The following is a 7,389-nucleotide window of genomic DNA, read 5'->3' as shown; positions in this document are numbered from 1 at the left end:
GCATGAGAGAGATTCGCATGGGTGTAGGCTTAAGAAAGCCTTATATGGACTGAAGTAGGCGCCGAGAGCATGGTACGAGAGGATTGATGCCTACTTGCAACAGATGGATTTCCAAAAGAGTGATGCAGATCTACTCATTTTGGTTTTGTATGTGGATGACTTGTTTATTACAAGAGAGGAAAGACTCATCAAGAACTACAAGAGGGACCTTGCTTCAGAGTTTGACATGACCGATATGGGACTGATGCATTACCTTTTGGGGTTAGAGGTTTTGCAGGAGGACGAGCATACCTTCATGGGCCAAGGCAGATATGCAAGGGACATACTAAGGAGATTTTGTATGGAGGATTGCAGGCCTATGGCTACTCCGACAATCACCGACTGGAAAAAGGTGCCTGCTTCATATTTCGAGTTGGTGAACCCCACTTTGTACCGTCAATTGATCGGTTCATTGATGTATCTAGTCAACACTAGACCACATATCCGTTTTGCGGTCAACACATTGAACCAGTTTATGATGGAGCCCAGGAGAGTGCAATGGGTGGCTGCGAAACATGTATTACGGTACCTACAGGGCACAATGGACTATGGTCTAGATTATATCCAAGGAGATGGAGTCAAGTTGACAAGTTGTACAGACTCAGATTAGGGAGGCAGTACTAGTGACCGAAAGAGTACTTATGCATGTTGTTTCATGTTGGGTTCAATAGTGGTGTCGTGGTTCAGCAAGAAGCAGAGATCAGTGGCACTGAGCGGAGGCTGAGTATATTGCAACTAGTAGGCCATTTAGGAGGCTATTTGGCTTTGCAAGATAATTTGTGGCTTATTTGGTCAGAGGCTAAGGCCAACTACGATATACTGTAATAATCAAAGTTGTATTAAACTCCTGGAGAATCCAGTATTTCACGACCGGTCAAAGCACATAGAGATCAAGCACCACTTCATTAGGGATTGGGTTTAGAGAGGAGCAGTGAGGCTTCAGTATATATCCACTAATGAATAGGTTGCAGATATTCTCACCAAGCCATTGCCAAGGGGCAAGCATGTGTATTTCAGACACAGGATGGGAGTGGTGAGAAACACCTTCCTCGATTAGGAGTGTTGAAGAAAAAGGTACCAAGGAGGTGTTTCCTAGTACATTTGCCTTTTTGCCTAGGAAAACACTTTAAAACACCTTTTTAGCTTGTGACTATGAGTTATATTAAAGTCATGTTATAAAGTCACTTTATGTGGTACTTTATGCACTAAGTACTTCTAATATTAAAGTCACTTTATAATTTTAAGTTTACTGTAAGTGGAGAAAAAGTATGAGGTACAAATATAAAGTTATAAAGTGACTAGGAGTCATTGATGAGGGGGACCACATGAAAAGGGGGTGAAGTGAGGGAATGATCTCCACCATTGATCTAGAGGGCTGAGATCTAATCTCAGCCCTTGATCAAAAGGGTTAGGGTTCACCTATCTAATGAGAGCTAAAAAGGGAGAAAAAAGTGAGAAGCTCTCTCATTCTTCATGTGCATTTGGAGAGGAGAAGGAGAACAAAGGAAGAGGAGGAGAATAGTTGAAGGAGAAGGGTTTCTACATTAGAGAATTCATTTTCTACAGCAAGCATAAGTTCCTATCAGACCAAGTTCATGCCTAAGGAAGGGGCACGAAAATCTAGGAGACGGCCATTTTACTTCAGCACACAGTTCGAGGCCTGAAGAAGGGACTGGTTGGAGGAATTTTCGTGGCAGAGAAGAGACACACAGGCTGCATGCATTTCTAGGCAGCAAGTCAACCCTTTGCACAAATTCCGAGGGAATTCCTGTAGCAAGCAGTGCGAATTTCAGGACTAAGGTTTAGTGTCAGGCAACACGCAATTCAAGGAAATGAATGCAAGCTGGGCGGTGCTGATTCCAAGGAATTCTGCGCATTAAATAGAGGTTTGACTAGCCTGAGTTACAAGGCAGTCAAAGTCAGATCTGAAGCTCGAATTTCCAGGGAAAGATAGTCAATCAGAGGCTCAATTTTCTAGGCATTAAAGGCTGAACAGAGGTCTGGTATTCTCGGACAGAAAAGCACAGTCTGTGTCCCGAAAATCAAGGAAAAAGGAGGACTGACAGTGGCACTCTTTCCAAGGGATAGATAAGAACAATTTATTGTAATCATTGCTGTAATAATTTTCCTGAGAATGAGCTAATAAAATCCTTCTTATACTAGTTTTCCCCTTGTGGGTTTTAACTTTTTCCAGGGTCAAGTTAGACCAAAAATCACTCTGTAAAAATCTGTGTATGCTTGTGTCTTCATTTTCTTATCAGCTGGAAAGCAAATGAAGTAGACTAATCCTGTAGTGTTTCAATAAAATTTGCATTGTAAGTTTTATATATCAGCTAACATAAGGGGCTGTGGGCATTAAACTACATGCAAAACCTTTGAAACTGGATTGGGGCTACACAGATCTGAAAATTTCTACACGACCCAACTACCATCGACTATAGAGATTTGTAACCCAACGAGACTTAGCCAAGATTGAACCTCAACTAGACTAGGACCATAGACTTCATAGTGAACTCTATCTTGTAACAGTTTGTTCAAACCTAAGTAACAAGGCACACCCTTAAGAGCCTACGTGTCCATATCCTTCGTGTCAAACACAAATACAATAGGACACATGCCCCAATCACGTCCCAATTTTAGGACACGTCATGCAAAACAGTACCCATGGGTCACTTAAAAAGTGACACACCTTATGTTTTCACATTTTTCTCTTGCTAGTTAAAGCTTTGGGGTGTGTTAGTGTGCAACTAAAGGGTTTATTGCATACTTGAACAGATTCCAAGTGCTTGGTAGGTTGATTTGTCACCTAGATTGGTTATTTTCGTACAGCCATTAGCCATGAGGCTCCTCTCTCGAGTTTCTTCATCCTCTTGTTGCAAGAGGAATTGGAGCACACATGGAAATTTGTACAGTTTGAAAAACAGTTGCCCTGAGTAATGCAGGACAGAGACAAATGGTGTATGTGCACACCAACCTTCATCTTATCACAGGCGAAGGGAGTAGTGGTTGAAAGGAAAGACAAAGAGGTGGGATGTGTTTCCTAATGATATGGATTTGGACAAAAGTGCTAAATTGGCATTAGCCAACTTGGATCTTAATGACCCAATGTTAGAGCTATTCACTTTTGATGATAGTGATCCTTTTGAGGGGTCATCCTCCACACCAGCAAATGCACAGATTAGATTCGATATAGAAGAGGGGGAGGAGGATGAAGGAAAAAGTGGTAGTAGTGATGTTGATTTTTATGATTTTGACATGGAGGAGGACTACTGACAATCACAAGCTATGAGATTCTTCCATCTATGGTTCTAGCATCTACCCTAATTTATATTTGCAATTGTCATTCCCACCTATAGTAGGAATGAATCTATCTATCTAATATATTTTGATTTTGATGACTTGATGAGAAAACTATAATTTATGGTTCTAATATCTTGTGTGTTTGTCATTTGATCATTATTAATGTAGCACTAGTAAGTAGTAACTAGTTGTATGATTGAATTTGTATCATGTGACTGTTTTAGATTCTAGCAAAATTTGAATATTTTGGCCTGTATTTCAGTTTTGTTTGTATGTATATACATATGTGTGCATGTGTGTGTACATACATATATGTGTGTGTAGGAACCTAAGTCACAAGACACAATGCGACATGACACAGAGGACAAAGAAAAACTAGTGTCCTACACATGACATGGCAGCCCCAAATAGATATAATATCCTGTCCTATTTCTGGGGCTGCCAGGTCTTGTGTAGGACACTCGTTTTTCCTTGTCCTCTGTGTCATGTCTCATCATGTCTTTTGACTTGGGTTCAAACCAAATGAGCTAACATGCATCCTATGCATCTTGTTTCAAGGGGTCAATGTATCCACACCTTATAATTTTATTTCCTTATCAATACTTTAATAATTCCAACCACAAAAAAATATATTATTAATAGATAATGTCTTTAGAATATTTTTAGGGCTCTCAATTTTCAATGAAAAATAACATTCCTAAGGTTTCTCCCATTAATTAAAAATATATTTAATTGATAAGAATAACACTTAATGAAAATGTTAATCAACGAAAGCACATAAGTAGGCAAACCCAAGGGTATTAGAACTATTTTATCGTGTTTTACTAGACCTTGGAATATTTAATAATGGTTAAAAATACTTCTACACCTAGAACCTTAGACTTTTTCTATTGTTTTGAGCTATTTTTGGATGTCATACACCATATGACCAAGAATTTTAGGATCTCACGCTATTTACTGTTTTAGGACTTGACAATATTTAGTGCTTTAGGACCTAATAAACAATATTTAAGGTACCTAGGTTCTAACACCAAGGAAATAGTTACTTAGGGCTTTAAGGCATAGTGAATAAGATGTCAAGGTTTTTAGAACCTAAATAATTTAAGGTCAAATTTAGCACAAACTGGAACTTTATATGAATCCAAGGAGCTAAAACATGCAATCCCCACAATAAATTGTCACCATGCATAGACTGAGTGACATTGCCTATAACATGCTAATCTTATGTCCTACAATAAATGAACATCAATAAATTTTAAAAACGTTATAATGGACATGGAAACAAGTAGTATAAATTACAAGCTTGAGTTGTGGACTCAATCAATGGCTAAGGTTCAATGAACCTCAAAATTAATTTTAGGCTCGCCAAATTTCGAAACTCAAGTTGACGGTTAGTGAACCCTATGACATATAGGTGGGTACCATAATTTTCCATTTGGTCTTGCTAGAGCTCAAATGACATTCTTTAATTTTATCAACTCTATGTGCAATTCATTGAACTCATGGTTGAACACAAGGACACTTAGCCATTCTAAAGTTGTAAAGCATTCAATTTCCTCCTTAGCTCTTCCACTTCCTTCACCACACCAAGTGACATGATTACTTGATCAGTGCATCTGTTCAATAGCAAATGGTCCTCAAATTTCATGGTCAATTCCCACTTCTGAGTGGACTGCTTTTACAAGCATAACATTGATTAAATATGCATTTATGGTCCTCAAATCATGTTTATTGAATCCAGTTTATTAAAAAGGATTTACATTCTTCCATCAAATTATTTCACAGATTCTCTAAAATAGTGCAAACAAAACAACAGGAACCCCAGTTCTATCAAAATTTATATTGTGCCCATCCAATTTGCAATTTGGAACCTTCCCCTTTAGGAACTGCTCCCTACTCCCTGGTGTTACTCGACACTCCTCTCTCTCCAATACTAAAACCAACACAATTTAGAATTCCCCTATAGATTCCAAGATCCCCATATTTTTAATGATTTCTTTTTCAAATTCTTGATGTATACAGATTCTCGCATAGTACATAATGTGTTTCCAAAAAAATTAGTTGTTAAGGTGATTACAACAAATTCCAAATCTACCAATTTCAGTCTGCCCATGGACCAAGACTCTCAATGTTGCAGAAGGAATTTCACTACCTTTCTTGTTGCTTCAGTGTTGACTGCCTCCATTTGTGGCCGCAGGGCATCCATTTTTATTCTGTTAAATTGGCAACTAGGGCCAAACTTCATGTGGGTCATCTTATTCATGGCTGATAATATGTTCATTAGATTCCTCTCGTCGAGAGGTGTAGGATTGATCTAAATATCATCCGATTCCGATAAGTATTCATGGAGATATGAATTTATTTTGATTATGGAATTATTATCAAGCCGACCTACAACTCATGTAGGCTCAAAAGCCCAACAGTCGCATCTATTCAAACATCAACAGTTGTGTATAAATACAGAAGGACTTTTCCTCATTTGCACTCACTCATCTCATCACATCTCTCTCTCTCTCTCTCTCTCTCTCTCTCTCTCTCTCTCTCTCTACTGCGCAGAAAAGAGTCTCTTCTCTACTGCGCAGAAAAGGGTCTCTCTCTCACACATGTGAAGCCGGAAGCTGCTGAAACTGAAGCTGCAACTACAGATCCAAACTTTGACCAGCATGGACCATCAAACCTCCTCTTCTAATATGCGTTGTAGGTTCATCTAAACCTCCTCTGAAGGCTGCAACTTTTGGTGGTGGAATCAAGTCAATTCGACGGACGGTTTGCGAGATATCGACTGCCCTAGTTTGAAGGGAGCTGCTGAAACTGAAGCTACAACTGCAGAAATGAAGTTTGACCTGCATAAACCAGAAGATCTCCTCATCTGAACTGCGTTGTAGGTTCATCTGAACCTCCTCTAAAGGCTGCAACTTTTGGTGGTGGTATCAAGTCAATCCGACGAACGGTTTGCCATAAATCAATTGCCCTAGTTTGAAGGAAGCTGCTGAAACTGAATCTGCAACTGCAGAAGTGAAGTTTGACCTACGTGGACTAGAAGATCTCCTCATCTATACTGCGTTGTAGGTTCATCTGAACCTCCTCTGAAGGCTGCAACTTTTGATGGTGGAATCAAGCCGATCTAACAGACAGTTTGTGAGATATCGACTGCCCTAGTTTTGATGATGAAGCCGCTAATGCTGATGCTGCTGATCTAGGGTTTGCTACTGTTGATATAAATCAGATTTATTGTACTATTTCTCTCTGCTGAATTATTGAAGATAAAAGAAGATTTGATCAAAATGTTGCCCCACACATTGTGGGGTTTGTCCCTGGCTAGCCGCCACATCTTGTGTCTCTTGTCTTGGCGTGTTTTCTGTCGATCGTTTAATGTTCTATCTACACTTTACTTTATGTACATGTGATTGCTAATCTGTGGAATATAATAAGAAAAGAAGTAAACTGTTATAAGCATAGAACATGCCATTACTTAACATGGTATCGGAGATGAGGTGAAGACAAAGCCCGAGCAAGAGCAAGAGCAATCACCAAAAAGAAGATTAGCAAGGCTATCCTAAAAGAACTATGGGGTCCTCAACACTCTTTCCTGCCGAAGACAAGCTCCCTGAGAAATCTGACTATCACGGATGGAAGATGTCTATCGATCTAACCCTAGAAGATCAAGGAGTGCTGGACCATGTAAGAGGCAATATTGTTGAGCCTCCATCAAATGCATCCGCTGCTACCTAGAACAAATGGAAAAATGGAGAAGTCAAATCAAAGAAGATTGTCCGGGACTCTATCGAAAAGCACTTGGTGGCCTACATCTCTGAACTGGACACCTCCAAGGAACCCTACGATAGACTGGTGAGTATATTTAAAGTTATGATGCAAATCAAGTTTTGTTTCTTAGAAATAAACTGAGGGAAATCAAGAAGGGTAAAGATGAGAGTATGCAAGCATACTTCTTAAGAATCACTGAGATCAAGAACAATCTCCTGTCTATTGGGGAGACTATTACTAATAGGGAAATGGCACTCATGACTCTTGGAGGATTACCATTTAAAT

This window comes from Pinus tabuliformis, chromosome 2_1, assembly GCF_031772625.1.
Source record: "Pinus tabuliformis cultivar Carrire ecotype Pingquan chromosome 2_1, CPIR1, whole genome shotgun sequence".
Classification (NCBI taxonomy): domain Eukaryota; kingdom Viridiplantae; phylum Streptophyta; class Pinopsida; order Pinales; family Pinaceae; genus Pinus; species Pinus tabuliformis.
The sequence above is the reverse complement of the archived record's forward strand: the minus strand, read 5'-3'. Positions refer to the sequence as shown.